The sequence below is a fragment of the Rosa rugosa genome, chromosome 6 (assembly GCF_958449725.1).
Source record: "Rosa rugosa chromosome 6, drRosRugo1.1, whole genome shotgun sequence".
Classification (NCBI taxonomy): Eukaryota; Viridiplantae; Streptophyta; class Magnoliopsida; order Rosales; family Rosaceae; genus Rosa; species Rosa rugosa.
This window is the reverse complement of record NC_084825.1, coordinates 46,773,157-46,789,957: the sequence shown is the minus strand read 5'-3', so window position 1 is coordinate 46,789,957 and position 16,801 is coordinate 46,773,157. Positions and strand designations below refer to the sequence as shown.

General features: G+C 38.1%; 2 long non-coding RNA genes across 3 annotated transcripts; both read left to right on the top strand.

The window, feature by feature from the left end:
• The first annotated feature begins 10,255 nt into the window (after positions 1-10,255).
• Positions 10,256-11,164, top strand: LOC133714403 (uncharacterized). Its single transcript, XR_009848656.1, has 3 exons — positions 10,256-10,590; positions 10,676-10,954; positions 11,114-11,164. It is a non-coding gene; the product is annotated as an uncharacterized LOC133714403 (long non-coding RNA).
• A 2,503-nt stretch (positions 11,165-13,667) lies between these two features.
• On the top strand, positions 13,668-15,289 carry LOC133713711 (uncharacterized). Of its 2 annotated transcripts, XR_009848210.1 has the most exons (6): positions 13,669-13,744; positions 14,292-14,330; positions 14,486-14,607; positions 14,716-14,792; positions 14,892-14,928; positions 15,101-15,289. It is a non-coding gene; the product is annotated as an uncharacterized LOC133713711 (long non-coding RNA). The 2 variants fall into 2 exon arrangements; XR_009848209.1 differs by lacking the exon at positions 14,292-14,330 and having other exon boundaries at positions 13,668-13,744.
• Positions 15,290-16,801: the final 1,512 nt, after the last annotated feature.

Here is a 16,801-nt window from a genome sequence, read left to right as displayed (position 1 = left end):
TTTCCGATAATACCCTTATTTCAAACCCAACAAAACTTCATCGAGATGAAGATTAACAAACCCAGCAAACTCTTCTATTCTAAAACGAAGAAGACCAATCCTATATCTACCTTCCAAATGCTGATATGTTGCTTTTCGAGCTGGGCATTTCAAGTTTTGATTGGAGAATGAGGGCAATACTGCAAGGAATATTTTGGAGGAAATATTATGGCACGAGGATACGAAAGTTGCGAGGGTATACTATGCCTTAATCCTCCATACCTACCTCTTCGTTTCAGCATCAATTATATCTCTCCCCAATCTATTCATCTCCCTCATCCTCTTCACCACCACAGATCACCCATCACATCCTTGTAAGCGGACCCCAATCCTCCATTTCCCAAAATCTCCGTCGCGGCCTTCATCAAATCTGGCAACCCAAACGTGCCTCCCTAATCATTCACCATCAACAACTTATTCTGTACTACATTCTTCCTGCTCTGCGAACCCTTTTTGGAATCCCAAGTTTCTTGCTCCATGTTTTCCTTCCGAAGAACACTAAAATGTTCCTCCCTCCGTTGTCTCTTTTGTCTAATATTTGCAACTTTTTACTTGTTTTTTTGTGTTAAAATTAGAGGTTTTGAGGTTTTTGAAAGACCCAATTGGAGATAGCCGAGTAATTATATCAACTCTAATGTGTTGTTGAGTTTTTGTGCTTATGGTATTGGTGATTTGACTGTTGGGTTTGTAATTCTTCATCTTTGCTGGGTTTAATTAAACATATGGGTATTATTGGAAAATTGCTGGGTGTAAAAAATTTGCTGGGTATACTTAGATATTTGCTGGATACATTTAGAAATAAGACCCAAAGAAAATGGGAGAGACAAAAGTGGGTTGTGGGTATTTTTAAATTTTTTTTTTTAATAAAATACATTTTGTAAATGTCTCAATTATTCTTGTGATTTAATTCATTCTCAAAATTTATTAATCTTCTAGGGTTAATTTTGTCAAAATTTTTGATTTTGACTAACAAAAGCTATTCTCTTAATAATAGTATATATATGCACACACATATAAAACGCATATAAAAGATTGATTTGTGGACTTTTTACTGGGGTCTCCTAAACCATCATCTTGAATTTTAACATGACTCGTGACTCTATCTGCATATTTCTCTTGGTTCCTAACCAGAAATAAGTAAAAGAGAAACTTTGGTTCCATATATGGTCCATTTATAGTGTTTATATCTACTCCAACACCTGAAAGCAGATTTGGCAAAAACCTAATTCAAGCTCTAGTGCTTGGCCAAAGCCAAACCGATTCTGATCCAAGCTTGGATTTAGGTCCAGCGCTAAGGTTTCTCGGTTGATCACTCCCGAATATCATGATGGGTGGTGGTGCTAGATCTTGTCCACACTAGTGAAGCATAGGTGGAGACCACACGAGCACCTATCATCTCTGGTGCGCTCTACAGAGACCTGGACGTACCCTAGTAAACCCTACCACCATAAGAGTATTTACTCGCTCTCAATCACAGATGAACGCGTTGGTAGTGGGTATTGGGGTGAGGTTATTTCTTGTGGTTGTTGGCTTATACTGTCTGCGATGTGATCTGGAAATATTGTAGGGTTTCTGGTTCACCTTGGATCGAGGACATACATGTATGTCCCTTATTCGTAGGACACAAATGTTATCCTCTCCCAAGCTTTGTAACCCATCTGTTGGAGCACCAGGACGTACCTACCAACTTGAACCAACCTGCAGCCAATTGGCATTTGGTGCCCTAGCTAGTTAGCATTATCGTTAATGTCATAGACCTTCATCTCCCATGCACCAGATTTATTACTTCATTCACTAAGTGCCAACTTCCACTCACAGTAGCAAGTCAGTACGTACCCAGTTCCTGACTTCCTGATGATCGATGATGATGATAGCCCTTTTTTTTTTTCTTTTTTTTTTTTCAGAAAAAGGCCTAGTTCTGTGTACGTAGCTTAGGCTAAATTACTTTGTTAAAGCTAAGAAGGTAGGGGTTGAGCGTTTCATTTTATATATATATTGATCTTTCCGAGCTGCGCGCTACTCGTCGATCTCGGTTCTGTATCAAATCATTCAAATGACAAAATGAGTTTTTCGTTATTTGAAATGGTCATCTAAAGAGCTAGTTGATGAGAATATTAGCCTGCTTCTTCTACTTCATTTTGTTTGATTTTTTCCCCCTTGATTTCTCAATTTCTATGGATTGTCAGTCGAGTTTTTTACAAGCATCTCTTGGAATCGAAGGTCCTACATAGAATAGCCTCCTCTACTATTCCTTTTAAGTGAATGTTGGAGGTTGGACCACAACCATTGGCACCATTATGAGGGAATAGTGTATCCATCAATTCGATGAGAGGGAATAGTGTACAATTATGTGGCATTTTATTTATTTTAGGAAAAGAAAGAAGTAAATTTATGCGCTTGTACAGATTCAGATTGCTTATGTAGGAGGGCTTTCATTTACGTAACACTTCGGTTAAAAATATTTTCATTTTTTTTTTTTGAATAAAACAGTACGTATAGAGATTTCATTAATGTAGGAGTAAGGCCAGAATGACCATTACATATCATTCCGCTACTATGTACAGATAGACAAGAAGTTGTGATGAATACACCACGATGATACATAGGATAGGACCATTCATTTGACATGTTATGCTCACTTATTCAAAGCGAGCCTATTTAACTATGAACCAGTATGCATAGTAATAGGCTAGTCTAAAAGAAAACTAACTAAAGGGTGGGTATAAAAACCCAACAGTCAGTCTGGACCTAAGAAAGCCAGGCCCCAAATCTATCTTCACTTTTCCGGGCCTCGCCCACGGCCCAAGAAGTCCATCAAGGACAAGAGATCCACTAAGCCTTCTGGACCTCAACAAACCCAGTCCAATTACTATCCCGGCTTTTGACCCAAATAGAGGCTCGATGAGCCTGTCAAGGCCCAAACGCAACTGCACTTTTGGCCACCACAAGGACGACAGCGCCTCCAGCTCAGAAAGCCACTGGCAAGTGAGGACTTTTGCCATCGAAGTCACCCAGAACCCGGTTGGACGTTGGGTCCACCCATAACCCAGATACATAGCCATCCATACTGATTTGGACACCCAGAGCCAAAATGAAAGAGCCCTAGCGTTATCGCTTCGAATCACCGCTCTCCCGATCACTGTGAAGCTTGCATCTCCCAGCACCGTCTTCATCAGCAACAAAATAGTCCAGGTTAGATTCAATATGGGCCCAATTAGACTGGCATTGCTGCAATTAGATCGGCGTCGCTGCGACAGCCATCTCGACGCAAGAATCCCAACCCAGGAACTATCTGACACAACCAGCATCGCCGCCAGGATCAGCATAGCTACGATCCAGATTGCATCGTCGCATATTGGTAGCACAGATCCGGCCGTCGTCATAGCAGTCTCCGAGAGCCACACAAATTTCGGTGGCCCAAAATCCGCCCTTTCCAGCCCGGGTCTGGTACACCAGCTTTGCATGCCTTGGTACAGACCACGATCCGGCCACCGCAAAGGTTTGGAAGGGACGCCAAAAGCCAGCCGCGACCAGAGAAGCTGAGATGGAGAGGAACCAGCCCAAGAGGACAATCCAACCATTGCTGAAAACGAAGCATCATCGAGAGGAAGGGGACAGAGGCGTCCCGAGATTGATTGGCCGAAGCACATAGAATTTTTTAATGGGTGCGGCTATTGCCACCCTATTGTTTACTTTGTTCACCCTACTTGCTCATTACACCCTACATTTTAATTTCAATTATTAAATTTACTTATCTAACTCATTTCTCTTCCCAGAAATATCCTTATATGACATATCCAATTTAAAAAGAATTTTTTTTAACGAAAATCTCTCATTTAATTTATACCAATAACAAAACTAAAATATATTAAAGTTTTTATTATCATAATCTAATTTACTTTCATTTTTTTCTTTTAGTTTCAATGTTCGTCTTTTTTTTTATAGCAAACCTCGACAAAGCAAGGGAAAATTATTAAAAGAAAAAGAAAAACGAGTACATCAAGACGGTGCAAGGGGAAGACAACAACCTTACCCCTCGAAAGATTGAAGAGACATGCCTCTTCAAGAACAACTAAAGCACTACAAACTAGCTAAAACAAAAATTAGGAAGACCTAAACGGCCTCGGGCACAAAAAGAAATTGCAAATTGAGGAATCGAATCCCACCAAATCATATCAGACAAAGAATCACCAAAATTAGCTAAAGCATCAGCAACTTGATTACCCTCTCTATAAATGTGTGAAGAACGAAAGTGCATCTGAGAAATCCAATGAAGACAATTACTCCACTCCACTCGAAGTTGCCAAGGCACCATATGAGGAGAGCGAAGGAATGTGAGAACAAGAGATGAATCAACTTCTAGCCAAACATGCTTCCAGTCCCGAACCCAAGCCAACTCAATAGCTTTGATTACCGCCATTACTTCAGCTGCAACTGAGCTTGAGATATCTAAACTGGAGGAGAAAGCACCAAGAACCTCACCCTTATAGTCTCAAAAAACTCCACCATAACCCGCACTTGGTTAACAAAAGATTAGTAAGTTAACAACTATGAGTAATGAAGAAAAGATTGATTTTTTTTTTTTCGTGTTTTAACAGTGTTCATAAAGAATATTGCAAAGATTTTGATGAAGTTAACACTAATGGTTTTGTGAATTGAATAACGAATTAACCATGAGGAGAGAACAAAAAGACAAAAAAAAAAGTAATAAATTCAAATTTGGGTGGAGAAGAAGAAGATTAATGTTATCCAATGAGAAATTAAATAGTATTTGTATTTAATTAACTGGTTATGTATTTAGTTTTCTTTACAAATTTAGATTTTAGAAAATTAGTGTACCTATTAGTCATTTTGCACTTGGGTAATATAGTCTTTTAATAATTCAAATGTTTGTAGGGTGAACTAAAAAAATGGTAGGGTGACAATAGCCACACCCTTTTTAAATTTAAATGAAGTTTTTTTTTTTTTTGTCTTGTAGAAACATCAAGAAGAAAGCACATGTCATGTGCTTTTTAAAAAACAACCAAACAATGCTTAGCGATTATAATGCACTTCTAATTGCCAAATAGTTTGAAAACGCTTTATCAATTTTCAAAGCAATTATACATGGAGCCAATGTTAGGTATAGGCAAATGTTATCTATATGTTTGAAGTGAATGAAGGAAATATAACTAGCATATACTAGACTGCCTAGCCTACACTAGAGTGCCTGGCCTACGGTTAAATATTAATCATATCATTATTTGGGATCCCAATAAATTTTCTATAAAAATTTGAAATCCAGGACAATTTCCGTTTTGTTACCTAATTCATTATTTCTTTTGGGATCAATACACTTGAGGAATTGCAAGGATTATTGGTTTGAGATTGTCAGCAAGTCTATTGAAGGATTCTGCGGAAAGATTTTATTGTCATTTTATTTTTAGTTTACTCCCTCTGAGCTTCACTCAATTGAATGATTGATGGAGTGATATTGCGTTTAGCAGTGTTACTTTCTGACGGTCCCAATAAGGCGGGTCACTATATAATATATATTTTTTTATAAATTAAATAAAAATAACTGACCTCCTTTTACTAAAAAAAAAGATATTAATCATATCAATTAAAGGGATGTTCGTTTGATCTTGATCCTTGTGGAGTCACTGGAGTGAAGGGGGGACTACATATATATCATACGATATGACCTGAGATAATTAAGAAACACATGGTACATATTTCGACTGCATATCGACCCAGAAAACAATACATTGAAAGCTTCTCTGAGACACTATTAGATATACAGCAGCTAGGGTTCTATAATAGCGAAGGACTAGAGAAATTTGAATTTCAAAACTTATAATATACCATTCTGATTGTCATATATGAAATATGTTACATCTATTGCTAGACCCTTCAAGATTATGAGACGAATACCAACAACAACTATGTTTTCAAAGGGTAAACATACCTGATGTATCTGGGTAGCTAGCACAGTACTACGCGAGTGTCCCAACCTCACATGGACTCAATTAGGAAGGTTTTGGCCAAAGGACAACCAATTAGCGTTTAGGACACCTTCCAACCCCACAACCTCTACACCCCGCCCCCGACCCCCCAAGTTGTTAATTTTGAATCAAAGTCGATAGCTTTCAATCATGGTTTTTGTGTAAGAAAGTGTCCCAATCAGTGGGACAGATATGTTTATAAGAGTTAGAACGAATACAGAGAAAGTCAGGCAAGGAATTAGGGTTTCGGGGACCCTCATATGCAGGCAATTAAGGGTTCATGATATTAACGTTTCTTTTCCAGATGGTAGATTAAGAACTTAGTCTGAGGGTGGTAGCTGTCAGGTATTAAATCCTACTTTTGGTAAAGCTAGGAGGAGTGTATGAGGTGAAAATTTCATGTAGAAGATACTGTAGAGTGACAGTAAGGGTTGACTTATCTGTTAACTTTTTCACTATCATTCTTGATAATTTGAACAATTGATCCGCATATGCAGGCATGAATATAGGTGACAACTCGGTAAGTCTTTGTCCAAGGCAAATAAGTATCTGTTACTTATGTTAGGTATGGCGTTGGGGATGGAGATCAGAATACCATTCCCATCTCCGGGGTCATTCTCTACCCCCATCCCCGCCCCAATCTCCAATAAAAATATATTGGGGAATCTCATTCCCTATCCCCACTGGGGATTAGACCCGCCCCAAAATTCCCAATAAGAATTTAATAAATAAAATAATTTTTTCTCATATTGCATTTTTTAAAATCAAAATCTATAACAAATAAATTTAAAATATGATTAAATTCATAAATCATAATTCAGTGAGAGCAAAAATCAAAACATCATTAAAATAAAAGTGTAGCTATTAAAGTAAAGTAATAAATGTATATATTTGCGATTTATAATAAATTAAAATATATATAAATTAAATATATGTATATATTATTGGGGCGGGTTTGGGAATGAAGATCACAATACCATCCCCGCCCCATCCCCAATCTTAGATAGCGGGGATTGGGGATCCCTATCCCCATTCCCCATTTGTCCCCGAATTAATTCTTCCCCCATTAGGGGTGGATATCCAATGGAGCTCCGCCCTGCTGGGGATTTTTGTCATCCCTAACTTATGTGTTCGAGCACAAAAGTTAGGATTGTGTAGCTTTAAAAAAAAAAAAAAAAAAAAAAACCCCACCCCATTCTCACTCTTGATGGGGCTCGAACTCCTTGTGTAGCTTGACTTAAAGAAAGAATAGATTTAAAAGTCTCACATTGAAAAATGGACCGTTTGTAAGCAAGAGATAGATGGGTGGTTCACTACTTATAGTACCATTAGTATTAGTGACATACTATATAATTAATTAATAAGCAGCTCACCAATATGACTTACTTGCATATGTCAAAGAGGCTAAATTGGCTAATGAAGTAATTAATTAGTAGGTTGTTATAAGGTAAATGATTCTGATTATTGACTTATTGTAGTTCATTGGTGAATATGTACCTAAAGAATAAAGGGTGTACGAATTAATCTCTTTTCTATCACACAATTTAATAAATACACACAACATTGAGAAAAAAAAAACAAAACAAAGGAATACCATTGTCCAGAGAATACAATGCAGGAGAAGGTAGACAGAAATTGGCTCTCACAATTCTGCATATCCGAGTCATGTCAGAGAGATCGGCCGGCCAACGTACCGATGGAGCAAGCACCAGAAATTCCGGCCCTTCTTAAACCCATCCGAATACGTTTGCAGGGCATTTATGTCTGTCTAGAAATGGCAGAAGAGAAGTCGATTGGTCCATTCACTTTGGTGGGTTGGAGAACATGCACACCTCACTTTGGTGTTCGTCACTAGTCATCATCGATCATCATCTTGCTCCTCCAATGATATTGATCGATACTCATAAGTCATACCAATTTTGTAAAGTGATCGACTTTAATTTGATCTTCTCTAGATTTGAGAAATCATATACTTTCTTTCTTTCTTTTTCCATATGTGTAAAAGACAATTAAAAGGGTTATGAAAGATGGGTAAGCAAAGTTTTTTTAGTGTGAAATCAATGTCATATAGATGGAAGATGGGCCACGCAGGAGACATGAAGAAGGCATGGAATATGGGGTTTTGTCCATTTACCCCATTTCTAGAGATTTTTTTCTCCCTTACCCCATTAAGTTTTTTTAATTCCCTCTTACCCAATACACTCTAAGGGAGTCTTCCTTAATACCCCATTAAGATTTTTTTTTTTTTTTTAATACCATTTTACCCCTCACCCCTTTGTTACTTAGAGAGAGAGAGAGAGAGAGAAAATGGAAGAGAGAGAAACTATAGGAGACTTCGCCGGAGCCCGTCACCGGCCGCCGGTCGTCGGAATCCGGTCATCGGTCGCCGGATTCCGGCCAACTTTTGCCGGATTCCGGTCATCGGTCGCCGGAATCCGGTCATCGGTCGCCGGAATCCGGCCAACTTTCGCCGGAATCCGGTCACCGGCTGCCGCTCACCGGAAATTGCTGAAAATCTCACCGGAAAGTTTTTTTGCCCCCAATAGACATCTATTGCCCCCTAATAGAGGGGCAATAGACGTCTATTGCCCCCTAATAGACGTCTATTGGCCCCCAATAGACGACTATCAGCCATGTATTGCCCCCCAATAGACGACTATCAGCCATGTATTGCCCCCCAGTAGACGTCTATTGCCCCCCAATAGACGTTTAGATTACCAAAATAGTAATTAATCTTCCTAAAACTACACAAATAAAACTTTGATTAAAGAAAAAAAACGAGGAGATTACATCAATTCAAAACGTCTATTGCCCCCTAATAGACGTCTATTGCCCCCCAATAGACGACTATTGGCCATGTATTGCCCCCCAATAGACGTCTATTGCCCTCCAATAGAACTTTCGGTAGCCGGAATGGGAACTAATCTTCCTAAAATTAGACAAATAAAACTTTGATTAAAGAAAAAAACGAAGAGATTATATCAATTTGAAAACGTCTAATGCCCTCCAATAGACGTCTATTACCCCCCAATAGACATTCAAAACTTTTTTTCCTTTGCTTCTGTCCCGTTACTTAAAAAAAAAAAAAAAAAAAAAAAATCTGATTTGGGCACCCATGGGCACCAAATCGGAGCAAACCCACCGTCATCTGCTACCTAACCAAAACCATTTTCGAATTCAAATCATATGGCTTCCTTTGTGCTAATGCAATTTTTGTTTTCGACGAAGGGAGCAGGCCGGTGAGCTTGTTTTCACAAATATGGTTAATTTCAAATCTTCGTCTCTGTTCAGGCAAGAGTACGACGCCTACTTCTACAACGCAGCTCTGGAAATTCCAGAAAGGAAACCGTCCAAAGCTTGTCGAGGCTGGTCTCCGGCGATCGAAGATCGGTGAGATCGCGTCGCGCAGCTTTACTTGGGGCAGTACATGAGGACCAGCGAGGCTAGCTATCTGTCCGTACATTTTCTACGAGACGATTCCGAGCCGATCGATGCTGTGGTAAGACTGGAGATCGACGAAGGGAGCAGGCCGGTGAGCTTGTTTTCGATGACGTTGAGGATATGGAGGAAAGGCAAGTTGGAGATGCTCCGGGGAATCTCGCCGGAGAGGACTGATCTGCGGTGAGGCTGAGCGAGGCGCTATTCGAGGGTGGCTGGATATGTCCGGCACCGGAATCAGATTTTGGATGGGGGGGGGAGAGAGAGAGAGAGATCGGATCGGAAGAGGAGAGAGATAGAGTGGCCGTGGATGTAATTAATTAATTGATTTAAGGGCAAAATGGTCATTTGGTGTTAAATTGGGTAGGTGGGAACAAAAATCTGTTGGTGGGGTAAATGGGATAATTTTTGTTCATTTTGGGGCTATGGGTCAAGGACCCCATGGAATATATAGATGCTTATGTTCTGTTCAAATGCCTCACTATTATTTGGATTGTTTCACAAATTATAGGCTTAGAAAGTGTTTTATTTATGAGTAATGTTAGCATTATTATTTTTTGTCATATTAGAGTGAAATCGAACCTCTACTCTAAGAATATTGGATTTATAATCAGACTTTTTTTTTTTTTGAGGGGAAAGACGTCAAACTTTTATAACTGGAATCAATTCATACAATAGATAGCAACATAGTTCACTACTACAAATAGCCCATATAAGGACACCATATGAGGACACTTTTTGACCGAGGTGTCCTAATAAGCTTACGAGGACGACTTGAGAAAACAGGAGCAAAATACTGCTGCCCCGCCTATTTTTTTTCATCAAAAGTTAAACTTCCCACTTATTTTTTTCCCAAACATATTCGCACTTTGGCCTCTATTTTACAGTTGACCTCTTTCTTCTCTACTCTCTCTCTCTCTCTCGCTCTCTGCATCTCTTGATCTCTTCCTCGTCGAACAAATTGGAGCTCTGATTCCTTAGCTCTGAGCAAAACAAATCTCACCACAGCTGGGTACTTCTCTCTCCTCCTCTATCTGTCTATATCTTTTTCTTCTCGCCAGATCTATATGCTCCATCCAGATCATAACGTGACGGTGGCTTTCTCCTATATCCATATTGGAATTAGATGGTATGCCAGGTGGTCGATTCATAATCCTTATTTATGTGGATGAGATGCTAGAGGTTTAATTTTGTTTTCATCTACTCTTCCGCAGATGCCAAGCCCAAACCTCAAGGTCAAAAATCCTCTCAGCAATGCCGCCACCGTTGTCTCTCTCCAAATCCCCAACCTCGCCGCTATCCCTAGACGCCTCCGACCCCGTCCGCGATGCCATTGAGGAGCTCCAGCGCCACCAGCGCACCAATGTTGTGCGATTGAGAACCTCTGTCGGAGCTTTCTGCTAACATATGGTGTCAGAGTTGGAACTGAGATTTTGCTTCGCATGTTTAAGCTGTCACGCAGACAGTCCTACTCTTCCTTGCTCGATCTTAAGGTATAGAGTGGCCTTTTTTAATTTATATTTGCATTTCGTGGATGATTGGTTTTGTTAATGGTAGTGATGATAGGATTGGGGATGAGAATTAACTGTTCAGGATCAGAAACTATATTCAATTAAATTTATGAATTGAATTTTTTTTCTTTTGTTCATTAGTGCAATCTGCAACAAGGGATGGAGGGAAATCCTATTGCTGAAATCATCCAAGTCATCGATATGATGAAGGTGAGTGTTGAAATGCATCAAGGTAGTAATTTTTGTGAGATTTGGATTGGACCCATGATTCCAACTCGGGTCTTTGAGCTTAAAGTTGGTTTCTTTTGATGGGTTTCAGATCTATGATTTGTGGGTTTATTTCGGATTTTGATTTGGTTTAGTGGTGTAATGTGGTTTAATGGGATCGATGGTTTAATTGGTTTTTGTTGTGTTGGTTTTGGTGTAGTTGAGAATTCAATTGGGTCTGGGATCAGCTGGACAAGTTGCCAGGACCATGATCAAGGAGGAGGGTTTTGGTTCATTGTATAAGGTAAGCTTATTTGGTGTGAATACAGTTTGACTTTTTGATTCATGATTTACTTGATTTAGTGCTGGATGTGTTGGATGAGGAATTTATATCTGTTTGAGGTCTCGAATTTTATATTCTTCATGCCAATCAGATACGTATTCCTTTCCATTAAAATGGGGACTGTTAGATTGGTATATATATATATATATATATATATATATATATATATATATATATATATATATATATATCAGGCTGAGACATTAATATATGGATTGGTAAAGGTTAATATATTTTTTTTCCAGACAAGTATCTTGATCTTAACTGTTTATGGTTGCAATTTTTTTTTCCCTCCGACTCATATTATTCTCTACACAGGACCTGAGTAACCAACCTAGGTTATTGCAAACCCAACTTTCCGAAATGAAGAAGAGATTAAGGGCTGGTAGAAAATTGGGGTCTGAGTTGTGTTTTCTGGTTTCATTCACTTATGTTGCTGTAGAGCCCTTGGTTAATAATCCCGTACTAATTAATATTATGCAAATCTTGAATTCTGCAGCTGTTGAACAGACCCTGATAAGATCAACAATGTAGATCAGTTGGGGCAAATGGAAGATTCAATTCGAGAATCGCGTAACCAGATTCAAACACATAAGGTATCATCCTGCTTCAGTTGTGGATCTCATTATAAGAAATTATGTGTATGCCCTGCTGATGTTAGGATTGTGCTGTTTGAATAATGTCACATGATTAATCTTTTGTATAATTGTGAAATTCTATGGTTAAGCGGTAGATTTCTTTTCCAATTATGATGTTAAAATATATACTTCTCTCTCTCCATCATCATCATCATCATCATATGTTGCAGTACTTTGAAAGTATATTTCCCCCCTGTACTAATCTCTATTGAATTAAGTTACATTGTATTCCATTCTACACTGTCCTGAATTAAGTTACATTGTATTCCATTCTACTCTATTGAATTAAGTTACGTTTTTCATTCTACTCAAAAGTTGGATTTCATAATTTCTGTTTTAGCATGGTGACACTGTTTGTGGGTAGTATAGCTTTATTTCCTGTGTTCTATATAAATAGATTCATTATAATCTTTGACCTCCATATTCTGACAATAAATTTGTCTGATCATTAACCTCTTCTAGAAAATGAAGGATTTCTCATAGAAAAATTAGGAACAAGTTATTATGTTCTCTCTGTCTGTTTGTACCTCTGTCTCTTTCCCTCTCTGGATATCAAAGAGTCTTGCAGACACTGTTTTCTTATACCAAGAATATTGTCCTGTGGATAGTTAATTTAGTTTAATTTGGATCCTTAGCATAATGAAGATATCATATTGTGAGTGGCCCATTCTTCATGATTAATACATGTTTAAGAAGCACAATTTCAAATTGAATCATGTTATGCATCCCATCAGCTCATATGCAGTGGGTTTTCTCTTAAAATTGTTGTTTATCATGAATATAAGTTATATGTCTTTCAGGGCTGGTAGATTGACAGATGGACCTTACACATCATATGATCTGAATACATTGCTCAAAGCTACAGCTGGCCAACGATGTGCAGTCTTAATAGGTCAAGGTACAATTATATGTTTACAGAAGTGGAAATGAGCATCAGGTATATAATTATAGGTTTAGTTCCTGAGGCTGAATAACGCTTCCTATAATTATAGGCTTGCTTATGTCATATTTTTTGCAAAAATGCTCTTTCAGGGTTTGTGATGCATCTAAGTCATTCAAAACATTTATTCCAGTTATGAATGTGTTCAAGAACAAAATAAGAAAGGCAAACTGAGATACCATAATAATAACGATAAAAATTACTTCTTTTGTTTGAAGTTGTCTATTCTAGGCTCCTGCAGTTCAATATTATTGACGCTCTCTATTTGGTGAATTCAGTCTAGTTCCGGGAACATTTCTCAAAAACCTAGAAATTAGCCACACATTGAGCCACTTTCAATATGTGGGGAGGATTATTTAGTTTGGTGGAATGTGTGGTAATTTACATAAGGAATTGCACTAGATACCAATATATTAGGTTTTCCTGGTATGCATGGAATTCTTTGGTTTAGGAAAGGATATTACCTGTGTATAGTGTTAGTAGTCCTTTGTATCTTATGCCTTTATTTTGATGAGTTTAATTATTTATGTGATCCAGGAGATACACTAGTTGGAGAGGTTAGCAGACTTGTTGCTGAAGCTTGCATACAGGCGCTGGACATAAAATGCACTGAAGGAAAAATATTTGAAGTCAACTCAGTTGAGGTAACAATCTCTTTGTAACAATCCTACAGAGCATATATATATATATATATATATATATATATATATACAGATCCTATCCAGAGCGGAGCTCCGCTTTGAAAATTTACGTGTGAAGTTCGAGTTTTGGGTCACTTTTCGGTCGCATATCCACATCTCGACCGTTCAGTTTTTAGGTACTAGTGTATAGATCGTCTCTGCAAATTTTCAGCCAAAATGATGATCGCTAAGGCATTGATAACTGCCTTAAAGCTAGTACGGTTCAGGTTAACAGATTCAGTCCGTCCATTGGTTTAAGCGAGTTAGATACCTTAACGATCATCAATTTGGCTGAAAATTTGCTGAGAGGATCTATACACTAGTACCTAAAAACTGAACGGTCGAGATGTGGATATGCAACCGAAAAGTGACCCAAAACTCGAACTTCACAAGTTAATTTCAAAGCGGAGCTCCGCTCTGGATAGGATCTGTATATATATATATATATTTCATTTTAAGTATTAAGTATTTGCCATTTAGTTATTTTCAACTTTCATTTTTTTTTTGTCAGTAGCGTTATGTTTTCAACTTGTTTGGCAGAGCTATAATGGTTTGTTTTCAACTACCTCCATCTTAAATATAAGTGAATGTCACTCAAGTTTTAAATTCTGATTGTGATGATAATGGACGCATTTAACTATAATGGTTTGTTTTCTAATGAATCATATGAAATGACTTTTTTTTCTTCCCCAAATTTCACCACAGGAACCAAAGGTGGTTGATCTTGCTCGATTCCTGACTAAAAGTGGGACCTGTATGTAAGGAGCAGAAAGCTAAAGTTACCTAAACTCCACAGCTAAACTTACTTCAACTTCACTAAAAAACATGTATTTGATCTTTTCTTTGCGGTTGAATCTCTCTTAATCAATTAGTAGCTCCTTTTGCACCTCATAGATAGGATTCATACTAATTATAATTTTCTGGTGATTGTTTAGCTGATCAAGATGGAGGCTGATATCCTCCTATCTCTGAAATTTGAAATGGGAAATCTCAATGTTGGTACATCCTTGAGGTAATGATGGTCTGCACTCATTTCTGGTTGGTTATTACAGCTGCTCAACAAGCCTAAAATGGTGACTAATTGTTGCTCATTTGACATTATTTTTGGCAGAAAATTCATTGATCTTGCTCAAGGGAGTTACTACAAAGTAAGTTTCCTTTGTAACCTCTCTCTTACATATTTGGATTTGCCAAGTTGATACTATCTGATATTGACTGCTTGCTCTTTTGTGTTTTCTGCAAACTCCTAATATGCAGTTTGAGACTTTAAGGACATTGTATCAATTATCTAAATATCTGTTTATTGGCTTGTTTGTTTAGGTTCTTATTTTGCCAAGGGCAGATCATTGGAGTTCCTGTAGCTTTGCATCTATTCAAGGTTTATAGAACATACCTAATGAGAAAATTAGTATAGTAGTTACTATACTTTGTAAATTTCTTTGTAGTTGATTCTCCTTAGATCGGATCTTAATTAGTATACATATTGTAATAGTGTATTTTGGTAACTAATATATTGCTTTTGGTGCTTTTAAGAATGCTTGTGATATTTTTTTTTTGCATGGTTTTCAACATTTAAGGACACTAGAAAAGAGTCCTCTTTTCCGGAAAAGAGTCCTCTTTTCCCTACTAGGACACTTAAACTGTGTCCTTAAAAGTCCAAATCAAGTGTCCTCGTATACAATAGAGGACACATTTTTCTTGATATGTGTCCTCTATTGTATACGAGGACACTTGATTTGGACTTTTAAGGACACAGTTTAAGTGTTCTAGTAGGGAAAAGAGGACTCTTTTCCAGTGTCCTTGTATATGACTTACAATGACTGCTGGATAGAGGACTCTTTTTTAGAGAGTCCTTAAATGTATTAGAGGACTCTTTTCCAGTGTCCTTATATGTAGTTTTTGTAGTAGTGGTTGCTGATGCTAGAGGGAATCTGACCACTCCAAGCTAATTCTAGACTAGAATTAAGAGCCAACTTAGCTAACATATGGGCAGCTGAGTTAGACTCTCTAAAGACATGAGTAAAGTAAGAACTCGGTAAAGAAGCTTGGAAAAAAGAAATATCTTCCACAATCCTCCCATACCCAGAAGCATCCTCATCATCGGACATGATATCCTTAACCAATTTTTGGCAATCAGTTTCAAAAATAATTGGAGCCAAGCTATTACTCACAGCAAACTGACAAGCCAATCTAGCAGCAAACGCTTCCACCATAGCAGGGGTTGTGACATTAGACACTTTCCTACAACAACCTCCCATAATTAAACCTGAAGAGTCACGAATTATCACTCCAAGGCCCCCACAATTAGTATACTGATCAAAAGCACCATCTAGGTTAGCCTTCACCCGCCCAATTGGAGGAGGTGACCACGGCCTAGCCTCTCGAGCTACCTTACGGTGCTGCCCTTTACCAACAGAATTAAACAAAACATGTTGGGAGCAGAAACCGTATCTCCACTGAGTAGGAATAGACATCTTCCCTTACCAAACTCTTTTATTTCGTTCTTTCCATATCGATCAGATTCCCCACAGCAATAGGGAAAATAAATCCCTAGAAAGCATTCCATTACAAAATTGTAGCCAATCCAAACAAGAAGCAACATTGTGATTGGAAATAATACCTTCAAGGCCCGGGCATAGACATAGAGTCTCTTTGACAAAAGAGCAATCTCTACTAACATGTTCAATCGTCTCCTCGTCCGCATTGCAGAAAAGACATCCCTCATCAATAAACACTTGTTTCTTTCGGAACTGTGATACGGTAGGAAGAATAGAAGAGCAAACTCTCCAAATATGAACATTTATCTTACCTGGAACATTAGCTGCCCAAATACTAGATACCTCCGAACCACCTGATGCAGAAGCAGGAAAATGTAGCCATTCAATAGCTTGGACATAAGCAGATCTAGTAGTAAAGACTCCCTTAGCATCAAAGTGCCAAACAAGTCTATCTGGAACAGATCTTGAGCTCAAAGGAATAGCCCAAATTAATTCCGCATCCACAGGGTCAAACAAATGATTA